The following is a 14,224-nucleotide window of genomic DNA, read 5'->3' on the forward strand; positions in this document are numbered from 1 at the left end:
CTACCTCCCAGCAGCCACTGGTTATTTTAAGTGGTAACAGGGCCGCAGCAGATTAACCGTGGCCCCCTTGTGTCCAGAAAAGATCTTGTTGTACCAGCTATAGAGCAGTCTTAATCCTGGTGGCTAAATAGTGGCTGTACCCCCTAATGGCAGCCCTGGGTGTGTATACTGTACATGTGTTAAAAGGAGCCTGCCTAGAGATTCATGCTGCCTGGAAAATGAGCAGCATGAAATGGTGACAAGCTTTTTTCTGAAATGAGGCAACACTACTTGTAATGAGAAAGACTCCTGACAAATCACCTTCAACATTTTATGGGACCACTAGATGGTGAGTCACAGTACTTAATGGTATCCAAACATAGAAACACATATACGGTACTCACCACTCGTGGAAGTCCTCTTTATTGTAAATCGTGGTGCATAACAGCAGGGAGAGACACAGACAGCAGGGGCGTTTGGGACAGTCGTGTGTCTATGTGCACTTCCTATAGCCAATGTAGAGCTAGAAGAAGCATGCATAGAGGCACAAAACAACTGCCCCTAATGCCCCTGCTGTCTGTGTCTCTTCCCGCTGTACGTTTGTTATTCACCATGATTTACAATAAAAAAGGCTTTTTCTATGTGGTAGGATCACAAGTTGCTACTGCGAGGTCCCAACAGATCCTATTCACTTGTATGGGGTCTGTCGGTGATCTGGTAATCTTACAGGAGTTTAGAAGAGAAAAATAGTGCATGCACACTAAAAGTAGATCCCTTTCCTAATGGGCCGGTAGATAGCTCTTTTTGCCGTACAGGCCTGTAGAGGGGCCTGGATATTTAGGTCTGAGGTGTAACCTAGATGGAGTGGCCTTAGGTAAGGCTTTGTTAGGACAGTCTTGAGACAGTTGGGCTGGGTATCATGGATAGTGGGAAGGGACAGTGAAATAACGGTCCATGAGAATAGGGGTCATGGAATTTAGACATTTAGGTCAATGTAAGTCACACAATTTGTGCAACTTCACACTTTGGCTGCTTTCAGGTTTCCCAACCAAACAGGTCGGAGGTGGCCAGAAAGGTGTATTGAGAAAATGGGACAATACCTTAAAGCCACATCTTTTTGCATTTTTTTTTTTAAAAACTATAGCAGTCCACAAAAGTGTGGAGAACCAACAGTGTTACCCACCATCCACATCCTCAGCTGCTGCCTATAAACAAGATAAAAAATATAATGTTATTTACCTACAATAGTAAGTGATATGGCCAGGAGGAATGTCTAGGTTTTCCATTCTGACAGCTCTATAAATGTATTTATTCAAGTTTTATTAGTATTTCTGTGTGTGCTCCATGTCTTACCTTTTCTGTAAGGACTATTTTCCTGTAATGATATTCTGTATTGTAAGTGAATGTCTTGTTCATGTATGAAATACTGTGCAATTCCTGGTATTTCAGATATGCCTCTTGTCACATACATTGGTGAGTAAAGATGGGGACTCTTCTCTATGACAACCATACCAATAACCAACCAGCTTCTGTAATTTCTATGTAGTGAGGAAATATGAGGTAAGTACCCGTCAGCTTGGTACATTTTGTTATTGAGGTTTGTGTTGGATGGGGCATCACTCAGGAAGCATTGCCTTTCGCTTAGTGTTATGTACATAGCAGCATTGATGTGGCTCTTAGCTTCTATGTTTCGTGGTTCAGTACTAAGTCATTCTCTCCACTTCCCTTTGTCATATACCAAGTGTACAGGATCCTGCTTCATATCAGTGACATAGATCAGAGCCCAGAAGAATAGGACTGTGATCTGGATGGGAAGCTCATCAATAGAGGAATCATTGCCTGAACACAGTCACCTGAGAAGCTTGCAACTTAAGAGGGGAAGGAATGACAAAAGGTCATTGTCTTGGTATGGAAGACAGAATGTAGGTGTAGCCGTCAGGCATCCGGCTGGACACACATTGATTATTTAGAGGCTACACTTCTACAACAAGAGAGGTTAGGATGTGATCAGTAAGTAACACTGAAGTTAGTTATACCATTTCTATTGCTGTCAGTATTTCATACCGTGTGTTGTCACACTATCTCCCTTAAAAGCTAAAAATAAAATAGAGCAGAGGTGCCCAACTGAGTCCAAGTCCTACTTACCTGATCCTTACTGGCTGGAGAATCCACTGGGAATTTTCTGGTAGGCCCCTCCAGCAGCCTACCTGTTAGCTCAGTTCTGGGACATGTAAATTGTGGTGGCCCAGCACAGCAAAACCAGCTGCTACACCGAACTCCGCCCAGGTGTCTGTATTCTCATAAGGTTTGCTGGACAGGCAAAAATGTGTCTGAAGCGCCAATGACCTATATATCTGTGTTATTACAGTGCACATGCATATTCTTGTTTTTCTTTGGTAAAACAGGAATACACTGAGTACAGTGGTCCCTCAAGATACGTTCCAAATGGACCATCGTTTGTTGAAACCATCGTATGTTGAGGGATCCGTGCAATGTAAAGTATAGGACAGTAGTCTACAACCTGCAGACCTCCAGATGTTGCAAAACTACAACACCCAGCATGCCCGGACAGCCAAAGGCTGTCCGGGCATGCTGGGAGTTGTAGTTTTGCAACATCTGGAGGTCTGTGGGTTGAAGACCACTGGTATTGGAGGTTATACCCATGTGTCCCCGCCGCTCCGGACCGTCATCGCTCGTCACCGCTGCCCTGGATGTCGCCCTCCATCGCTGTTGCCGCGTCCCTGGGGTGTCCCCGACGCTCCGGCAAGGCCTCTGCTTCCCCGGCATCCTCGATCTCCATCGCCGCCATCACGTCGCTACGCACGCCGCTCCTATTGGATGACGGGACGGCGTGCGCAGCGATGTGATGACGACGATGGAGAGCGCCAACTATGCAGGGATCCTGAAGAGGACGCGCCGGAGCCCCGAGGACAGGTAAGTGACCGTCAGTGGACCACACAGGGCACCGTAAACGGCCATCCGGTGGCAGCTGAAGCAGTCAGCGCTGCCGGATAGCCGTTTATGCGGTGGCCCCGGCATACAAAAGCATTGTATGTTGATGCTGCCTTCAACATGCGATGGCCTCTGAGAGGCCATCGTATGTTGAAATGATTGAATGTCGGGGACATCGTAGGTCGGGGGGTCACTGTATTGCCTTTTCAAAATGCATTTTCTGTACAGAGGAAAAGCTGAATTGGTCACAATTGCAAAGGAAAACTTGGTGCTGCTTGCCTCTGGTCCAGGTACACTTCCACAAGTCAGGGGATTCAACCTGGATTTGCTAAAGAAGATGCGTCTCAGCATAGTCCATAAATTTAATGGAAAGAGATTCTACATATTCTACCATCATTCACCCCCTGTATACTTAAAGGAGTACTCCGGAATATGACATTTATCCCCTATAGGAAGGAAAGATGAACATTATTTATGTCCTGGTTTATATATAAAGATGCTGTATAAATAATTGTGTATATACAACTGAATACACATCAGCCAAGATTATTCTGATTACGGTAGGTAAACAGGGTGTCCCAAAAATGTGATATACAACTGGACTCATATAACATTTTTACATGTAACTTTTATGTTACTGGGCAGTAATAAAAAAAATTTGCTGACTAAGACTATATAACCATAAGGATAGACCAGATCATGAATACACATATGCATTGGAACCTTAGCTGCGGCCATACAGTAACATTGCGGTTAGTGTGTTGTCCTGGCTGGATCCTGCAGGGAGGAAGATTTCTGCATTCTTCCGAAATGAGAACATTTGAAAAAAGAAAGAGTCTTTCCCCTGTGATGAGAATCTAGACCTCTAGCAGCCAAAGCTGAGCAGCGTCCATCAATTTGCCAGAATCATGAATCCGATAATATATTCCAAAATCATCTTCGGATCATTATTCTAATGGTGATGACCAGATGAGATGTAAGCAGTCTACTTCTATGTGGGAGTTAGCTCTCTATTCTTAGTTACTATAATATACTGCATGACAGTCACATTAATGCGGAGTCTGCACATTGTGTTTTTCCATTGTGTATTTTACTGCAGCATTTTCATATAAATAATGAAAATTATCCTTTTAGATGTACAAGTTATAAATCTAGTGCAACAAAGGGGTTCTTATTATGTTCATAACTATAGGTGATGAAGAAGTACAAGTTGACCCCAGGTCTTTAACCCCTTAAGGACGGAGCCCATTTTCACCTCTAGGACGAAGCCCTTTTTTGCAAATCTGACCACTGTCACTTTAAACATTAATAACTCTGGAATGCTTTCTGTTATCAATCTGATTCTGAGATTGTTTTTCGTGACATATTCTACTTTAACTTAGTGGTAAAATTTTGTGGTAACTTGCATCCTTTCTTGGTGAAAAATTCCAAAATTTGATGAAAAAATTAAAAAATTTTCATTTTTCTAACTTTGAAGCTCTCTGCTTGTAAGGAAAATGGATATTCCCCCAAAAAATTTTTGGGATTCACATATACAATATGTTTACTTTATATTTCCATCATAAAATTGACGAGTTTTTACTTTTGGAAGACACCAGAGGGCTTCAAAGTTCAGCAGCAATTTTCCAATTTTTCACAAAATTTTCAAACTCGCAATTTTTCAGGGACCAGTTCAGGTTTGAAGTGGATTTGAAGGGTCTTCATATTAGAAATACCCCATAAATGACCCCATTATAAAAACTGCACCCCCCAAAGTATTCAAAATGACATTCAGTAAATGTTTTAACCCTTTAGGTGTTTCACAGGAAAAGCAGCAAAGTGAAGGAGAAAATTCAAAATCTTCATTTTTTACACTCGCATGTTCTTGTAGACCCAATTTTTGAATTTTTACAAGGGGTAAAAGGAGAAAATGTATACTTATATTTGTAGCCCAATTTCTCTCGAGTAAGCACATACCTCATTTGTCTATGTAAAGTGTTCGGAGGGCGCAGTAGAGGGCTCAGAAGCGAAGGAGCGACAAGGGGATTTTAGAGAGTACGTTTTTCTGAAATGGTTTTTGGGGGGCATGTCACCTTTAGGAAGCCCCTATGGTGCCAGAACAGCAAAAAAAAAAAACACATGGCATACCATTTTGGAAACTAGACCCCTTGAGGAACGTAACAAGGGATAAAGTGAGCCTTAATACCCCACAGGTGTTTCACGACTTTTGTATATGTAAAAAAAATATATATATATTTCACTAAAATGTGGGTTTCCCCCCAAATTTCACATTTTTGCAAGGGTTAATAGCAGAAAAGACCCCCCAAAATTTGTAACCCCATCTCTTCTGAGTATGGAGGTACCCCATAAGTGGACCTGAAGTGCACTACGGGCGAACTACAATGCTCAGAAGGGAAGGCGTCATATTTGGCTTTTTGAGAGCAAATTTTGCTCGGGGGGCATGTCGCATTTAGGAAGCCCCTATGGTGCCAGAACAGCAAAATAACCCCCACATGGCATACCATTTTGGAAACTAGACCCCTCACAGAATGTAATGAGGGGTACAGTGAGCATTTACCCCCCACTGGTGTCTGACAGATCTTTGGAACAGTGGGCTGTGCAAAATTTTTCATTTTCACGGACCACTGTTCCAAAGATCTGTCAGACACCAGTGGGGTGTAAATTCTCACTGCACTCCTCATTACATTCCGTGAGGGGTGTAGTTTCCGAAATGGGGTCACATGTGTTTTTTTTTTTTTTTTTGCGTTTGTCAGAACCGCTGTAACAATCAGCCACCTCTGTGCAAATCACCTCAAATGTACATGGCGCACTCTCCCTTCTGGGCCTTGTTGTGCGCCCCCAGAGCACTTTGCGCCCACATATGTGGTATCTCCGTACTCGGGAGAAATTGTGTTACAAATTTTGGGGGGCGTTTTTCCCTTTTACCTCTTGTGAAAATGAAAAGTATAGGGCAACACCAGCATGTTAGTGTAAATTTTTTTTTATTTTTTTACACTAACATGCTGGTGTAGACCCCAACTGTTCCTTTTCATAAGGGGTAAAAGGAGAAAAAGCCCCCCAAAATTTGTTAGGCAATTTTTCCCGAGTACGGCGATACCCCATATGTGGCCCTATTCTGTTGCCTTGAAATACGACAGGGCTCCAAAGTGAGAGCGCCGTGCGCATTTGAGGCCTGAATTAGGGACTTGCATAGGGGTGGACATAGGGGTATTCTACGCCAGTGATTCCCAAACAGGGCGCCTCCAGCTGTTGCTAAACTCCCAGCATGCTTGGACAGTCAATTGCTGTCCAGAAATGCTGGGAGTTTTTGTTTTGCAACAGCTGGAGGCTCCATCTTAGAAACACTGCCGTACAATACGTTTTTAATTTTTATTGGAGAAGGGGGGTGGGGGGGCAGTGTACGTGTGTATATGTAGTGTTTTACTCTTTATTTTATGTTAGTGTAGTGTAGTGTTTTTAGGTTACATTCACACTGGCGGCAGATTACACTGAGTCTCCCGCTAGAAGTTTGAGCTGCGGCGGAAAATTTGCCGCATCTCAAATTTGCAGCGGGGAACTCACTGTAATCTGCCACCAGTGTGAATGTAGCCTGTACATTCACACGGGAGGGGGGTCAAAACTACAACTCCCAGCATGCACTGACAGACCATGCATGCTGGGAGTTGTAGTTTTGCAACAGCTGGAGGCACACTGGCTGGAAAACCTTGAGTTAGGTTCTATGACCTAACTCAGTATTTTCCAACCAGTGTGCCTCCAGCTGTTGTAAAACTGCAACTCCCAGCATGTACTGATTGCGGAAGGGCATGCTGGGAGATGTAGTTATGCAATGGCTGGAGGCACGCAAGTACAACTCCCAGCATGCCAAGACAGCCTTATGCTGTTCCTGAATGCTGGGAGTTGTAGTTTTGCAAGATTTAGAGGGGTTCAAGTTGTAAATCACTGTCCAGTGGTCTCAAAACTGTGGCCCTCCAGATGTTGCAAAACTACAACTCTCAGCATGCCTAGCCAGCAAACTGCTGTCTGGGCATGCTGAGAGTTGTAGTTTTGCAACATCTGGAGGGCTACAGTTTGAGACCACTTAGTGATCTACAACCTGAACCCCTCTAAATATTGCAAAACTACAAGTCCCAGCATGCCCACACAGCAAACAGCTGTCTGGGCATGCTGGGAGTTGTAGTTTTGCAACATCTGGAGGGCCACGGTTTAGAGACCACTGTAAACTGTGGCCCTCCGGATGTTGCTAGGCAACAACTCACCTAGCAGGACCCGGAAGCCGCCGCCGCCGCCGCACGTGGGGGATCCCCGCATGGAGGATCGCGATCCGGGATCCAGGTAGGGACCTTCGGCGCCGACCCTCCCTGGACGGTTCCCCCGTTTTGCCCGGACACCGATAGGTGGGCAAAGCGGGGGAACCGAACTTTAACCCCCCTCCCCCGGTCTGCTATCGGTCGGTCGCTCGGCCGACCAATAGCAGGGATAGGAGGGGTGGCAACCCTGCCACCAAACTCCTATCCCTTTAGGGGGATCTAGGGTGTCTCGGACACCTATGATCCCTCTTATTTTCCGGGTCACCGGGTCACCAGTGACCCGTATGACCCGGAATCGCGCAGATCGCAGGTCTGAATTGACCTGCGATTTTCGCGCATCGCGGTCATGGGGGGGTCTCAGGACCCCCCTCGGCGATGTGCCGGGATGCCTGCTGTTAGATAACAGCAGTCTTCCCGGTCCGATCACCGCTACCGGTGACGCGGCGCTCCCGGAACCCCGCGACGTACATGTACGTCGCCGTGCGCCAAGTGACACTTCGCGGCGCCGTACATGTACGTCGCTCGTCGTGAAGGGGTTAAAGGGGTACTCCCGTGGAAAACATTTTTTTTAATCAACTGGTGCCAGTTAAACAGATTTGTAAATTACTTCTATTAAAAAATCCTAATCCTTCCAGAATTTAACAGCTGCTGTATGATCCACAGGAAGTTATTTTCTTTTTGAATTTCCTTTCTGCCTGACCACAGTGCTCTCTGCTGACACCTCTGTCCATTTTAGAAGCTGTCCAGAGTACATGCAAATCCCCATAGAAAACCTATCTTACTCTGGACAGTTCCTAAAATAGACACAAGTGTCAGCAAAGAGCACTGTGGTCAGGCAGAAAGGAAATTCAAAAAGAAAAGAACTGCCTGTGGATCATAACAGCAGCTGATATGTACTGGAAGGATTAAGATTTTTTTAATAGAAGTAATTTACAAGTCTGTTTACATTTCTGGCACCAATTGATTTAAAAAATTTTTTTCTCCAGTGGAGTACCCCTTTAAACCCAGTCATACCCATATCCGTGAAAAATCCGCCTCAGACCCCATTGTAGTCAAAATCTGCCGCAGAGAGTGGCAGCAGGAAACACGATGCGATTTTGCTAGCAAATCCACCCATGTGTACAGGCCCTAAGGGTGTATGCATTATATGTTGGATATTAAAAGATGTGTTATACCTTTAATAAAATGTACCATGTGATAATTGCCCAGGAGGCACCAGTGACCAGCTGACCCCCAGAGTGACCTATGGGCTCTCTGCTAGTCTCCCCCATATAAGCCCTGCGTGGAGCTAGCTTCGCTCTCTTGCTTCCTGCTGAGGTCCAGTCAAGTTGTGCCTAAAGTGTGTGTCCAGAGTAGTGGAGGCCTCAAGTCAAGTCCTGCAGCCACAAGTCAAGTGCAAGTAAGATAAAGTCACCGTCCTGTCAGTTTCAAGTCATCTGTCTACCCAGTGTGGCCTGCACTAAATTCTCCAGTCCAACTACAAGTCCCAGCAAACCTGCGAGGTCTCTGTGTCACTGGTCACCTCCTTGGGCCCTGGCTGTACTGCATAGACTGTAACAACTGTCTACCTTCAGTAAAGCTACCATTGTCCGTAACTTGGCATTGGTGTCTTCATTGCCCCCGTGCCTAGCCCAGGATCCAGTGGTATACCTTTAGGTGGTTAAGGATAAACTACGCCCTGGTGTCACAAACACAGGGGGTTAATGCCATCTGCCCCTAGGGCAATTACATCTGCCCTGCACCTCACATCCCGCCATGCCACATACGTTAATATCAAAAAGTCAAAACAGCACTGTGGAGGTATGCAGACCAACACACAAGGGGTGTTTACAAAGGCATCAAGCCATATACTACTTATTTGAGTATAGCTCTCAATGTAGCAGAAATGGAGCTGAGACCATATTACATTTGTGACCACAATGGGCTATGATCTCCGGTCACTAACACTGTAAAAAGTGCATAATACAATAATAGAAAACCCACACATAGAACTCCTATTACTCACCCATGCTGTATGTATGAATGCTCCTCTGAACCCCGACCCTGAGCGCGCTTTCGCTCCTTCTACAGGGGGCTAACATGTTCTGTGTGTGTCTCGCTTATATGAAGGGTCCGCCATTAGTTTCTGGAATGCCAAATCAGCTTCCGGTTTACTGATAACACGCGGTGCATGCGCACCGCCCCCGGCGAGTATCACGCCGCATCTCCCTCGCGCCATCACGCAGCCGAGCATACCAACGCCACTATGTGACGTCAGTCGTCCGAATGTGATCAAACAGACACGAGAAGAGAGGACAACCGATATCACATAGTGGCGTTGGTACGCTCGGCTGCTTGATACTCGCCGGGGGCATGCGCCACGTGTGGGCAGTAAACCGGAAGCCAATTCGGCATTCCAGAAACTAATGGCGGACCCTCCATATAAGCGAGACACACAAAGAACATATTAGCCCCCTGAGGAAGGAGCGAAAGTGCACTTGGGTCGGGGTTCAGAGGAGCATTCATACATGCAGCATGGGTGAGTAATAGGAGTTCTATGTGTGGGTTTTCTATTATTGTATTGTTGCAGTTTTTACAGTGTTAGTGACCGGAGATCATAGCCCATTGTGGTCACAAATGTAATATGGTCTCAGGTCCATTTCTGCTGCATTGAGAGCTATCAAATAAGTAGTATACAGTGGGGATCAAAAGTTTTGGTATTAATGAGCATAAAGAAGCCAAGGAAAGATGGAAAAATCTCCAAAAGGCATCAAATTACAGATGAGACATTCTTATAATATGTCAACAAAAGTTAGATTTTTATTTCCATCATTTACACTTTCAAAATAACAGAAAACAAAAAAATGGCATCTGCAAAAGTTTGGGCACCCTGCAGAGTTAATATCTTGTACTGCCCCCTTTGGCAAGTATCACAGCTTGTAAATGCTTTTTGTAGCCAGCCAAGAGTCTTTCAATTCTTGTTTGAGGTATCTTTGCCCATTCTTCCTTACAAAAGTCTTCCAGTTCTTTGATATTTCTGGGCTGTCTGTCACGCACTGCTCTTTTAAAGGGTACCTTTCATCAAAAAAACTTTTGATATATTATAGATTAATGTATACAGAATAACTTTCCAATAGCATGTTATTAAAAAATATTCTTCTTTCTATTTAATTTTCCACTTTGAAAAAATGACCACTAGGGGTCTCCCTACCAGTCCTTTTTTATAGATTTCAGACTCATGCTGAAGTCCTAAATCTCAGACTGCAGCCGGAACACAGACAAACTCCCTGGCAGTGAGCAGTGGTGAGTTTGTCTGTGTTCCGGCTGCAGTCTGAGATTTAGGACTCCTGCATGAGTCTGAAATCTATAAAAAAGGACTGGTAGGGAGACCCCTAGAGGTCATTTTTTCAAAGTGGAAAATTAAATAGAAAGAAGCATATTTTTTTTTTTTATAACATGCTATTGGAAAGTTATTCTACATACATTAGTCTATAATATTTCAAAAGTTTTATTGATTAAAGGTACCCTTTAAGCTCTATCCCAAGATTTTCAATTATGTTGAGGTCAGGAGATTGTGAAGGCCACGGCAAAACCTTCAGTTTACGCCTCTTGATGTAATCCCCTGTGGATTTCAAGGTGTGTTTAGGATCATTATCCATTTGTAGAAGCCATCCTCTCTTTAACTTCAGCTTTTTCACAGATGGCATCAAGTTAGCATCCAAAATATGCTGAAATTTTATTGAATCCATTTTTCCTTCTACTCGTGAGATGTTCCTTGTGCCACTGGCTGCAATACAACCCAAAAGCATGATTGATCCACCCCCATGCTTAACAGTTGGACAGAGGTTCTTTTCATTAAATTTTGTTCCTCTTCTTCTCCAAACGTACCTTTGCTCATTCCGGCCTAAAACTTAAATTTTAACCTCATTGGTCCACAGAACTTGTTTCCAAAATGTATCAGGCTTGTCTATATGTTCATTTGCAAAGTTCAAACGCTGATTTTTGTGGTGAGGGCGTAGAAGAGGTTTCCTTCTGATGACTTTTCCATGAAGACCATATTTGTACAAGTATCTCTTTATAGTGGAATAGTGTACCACAACTCCAGTGTCTGCCAGATCTTTCTGAAGGGATTGTGCAGTCAAACATGGGTTTTGAATTGTTTTTCTCACAATCCTGCGAGCTGTTCTGTCTGATATTTTTCTTGGTCTTCCTGATCTTTCTTTAACTTCCACTGTTCCTGATGACTGCCATTTCTTAATTACATTCCGAACAGAGGATATTGACATCTGAAAATGTTTTGCTATCTTCTTATAGCCTTCTTGAGCTTTGTGAGCGTCAACTATTTTCAGATTTCTAGACAATTGCTTAGAAGAACCCATGGTGCTGCTTGTTGGGGCAAGGCCAGATGAGTCTGGGCATTTAAAACCTTTGAGATTGACATAACCTGGTCTTCCCAGATGATGATTGAGAACAATCCATGACACTGGCAGGTCTCAGCTTTGCAAAGGGGGCAGTGCATGCTATAAATTCTGCAGGGTGCCCAAACTTTTGCAGATGCCATTTTTTTTGTTTTCTGTTATTTTGAAAGTGTAAATGATGGAAATAAAATCTAACTTTTGTTGACATATTATAAGAATGTCTAATCTGTAATTTGATGTCTTTTGGAGATTTTTCCATCTTTCCTTGGCTTCTTTATGCACATTAATACAAATTTTTATCTGGGGTGCCCAAACTTTTGATCCCCACTGTATGGCTTGATGCCTTTGTAAACACCCCTTGCGTGTTGGTTTGCATACCTCCACAGTGCTGTTTTGACTTTTTGATATTGTACTTGATAACTATATTCTTAGTGCTCCTCTCGCAATATATTATCTGTAATTTTATTGAGCACCGTTTATGTCAGTTTTATGAGATATTATTTAATAAAGTCATTTAATTTTATTCAGTAGTTATCAACTGGTGTGTTCTTTCTTTTGTATAATGTTGATACAAGTTGATACAGGATGTATTTTCTATTAATACGTCCATAATGGTGACCCTAAGCAATATGTGAGTTACAGTAAAAGGGTATGGGCAGAGACGCCTAGTGGAACTTTTTGTGTGTATAACAGTTGGAAGCACCCTGGTTAAGAAACATTGGTCTATGGACTGTTGCACAGTTGCGTCTCCTTTAAAAAGCCAATGGGTGGGATACTGGCAGTATGACCCCAACTGATATTTTCTGTCTCTTCTAAGAATAGACCCTCAATATTAAAGTCTTAGAAACACACATTTATGGTCAGTGGTTAAATGGTGACACTGGTAAAATATGTTGGCGCTATATAAGCAACATAACTTCATAACTTCAATTACGAGGGTAACTACATATCTTGTGTGTTTTTATCAGCATTGGTAACTACATTACAATTTACATAGAAGACTACCACTTGTGGATCTGGCTATATAGTAGCCGTGAAGGGCATTTTCCAACTTGCTAAACATTTGCATGTTTCCAACAAGTCAACTAAGGTTTGGCAATCATATTAGGAATGTTCCAAATCTAATAGAAAACACTGAGCATTGTGGATCAGCTGTTTCCCATAACTGACAGCAGAGAACAATTGTGTTTTAGTGTAAACGAATTCATCTCCAGTGTAAAGTGGTTTCTCTGCCCCATATTTCTAATATATTTCAGCATAGAAAGGGTTACTCCACACGTTCAGTAATGCTGTCCCACCAAGTCTGCAGGGATCTGAGTGTGCAAGTTTTTCTATGCCTGGAAATAAAATAGTAGGCTAAATGAAATCCAGAATGTCACTTTATTTATTTGCCAAGAGCTCGTGGATTTTGGAACGTGTATGCGATACATATAGCAATACATAATAGTTTAATGCATCTGGAACAAGTTTAACTTATAAAAGGAGAACTACTAGCTGCTATTGTGTCCCATACTAGACTATGGAACCAGTGCTTGTGATTAAGGCAAGACAGATATAGCAAGGCCCTATTACATAGCTTAGAGGGAACATTAAAAAGCTATTTGTTCTCGAAATGATAGTGTTAAGTATTTCAAACTCTGACGATAGGAGTTGTTTTAACTCTTTCCTTTAAGAATGCACAGCTTAGGCTACTTTCACACTGCCGTTATATCGCGGCAGTACACCAGACGTTGTAAAACGATGGGGTATAGTGGGAGAAAAATGAGTGCATGCATAGTCTTTTTCTCCCGCTATACTCCTCTAAAACAACGGACCCCATTTTAATCACTGGGATTCGGCGGTGCCTATTGTGACCCATCCTGATAACGGCTGTTAAAGGCCAGGGGGGGAAAAAAGTCCAACGGAGCAGTTATGGGTGGGTCACAATGACAGTGTGAAAGTAGCCTTAGAGGAACATTGTGGGTTATCCTAAATACCATGGGTTATCCAGAGATAGAAAAACAGAGTAAATTTCTTCCACAAACAGCACCACTCATGTGCTCAGGTTCTGTGTGGTATTACAACTTGACTCTGTTCACCTCAATAGAACTGAGCTGCAATACCACACACAACCTAAGGACATGAGTGCTGCTGCTTTTTTTTTTTAAAAAAAACACTTTACCCTCGCGTTGTGGTTTCGCTTTTCTTTTATGATTCATGTCCACCTTTTTTCATTTTTAAAACATATCAATAAAATTTAGAGTTTTAATATTACAAGCACATTTTTTTCTCCTGGAAGAGCTGGAGGCACAATTCCTTTCTCCTCTGATGGCGACATACCGACTGTCCCCAATGGCATATATTGGGGGGGGGGGGGGGGGGGGGGGGGGGGGAATAAATGTGGAGGTATTTTAGTCGCCCGACCCTTTTGTTTTCAGGGACCAAGGGATGAGGAAAGATAGCTGTTCACTGATGGCTTTTTGATGTACTGTATATGGCAAGCTATAGAGTGCCATACTTCAATAACGTTATGTTTTCATACTTTCTAATTGTTAAGCTTTAATATTGTTGTCATTTTATACAGTTCAATGCATGTTTTTTTGTTTGCTT

The sequence above is a fragment of the Hyla sarda genome, chromosome 2 (genome assembly GCF_029499605.1).
Source record: "Hyla sarda isolate aHylSar1 chromosome 2, aHylSar1.hap1, whole genome shotgun sequence".
Classification (NCBI taxonomy): Eukaryota; Metazoa; Chordata; class Amphibia; order Anura; family Hylidae; genus Hyla; species Hyla sarda.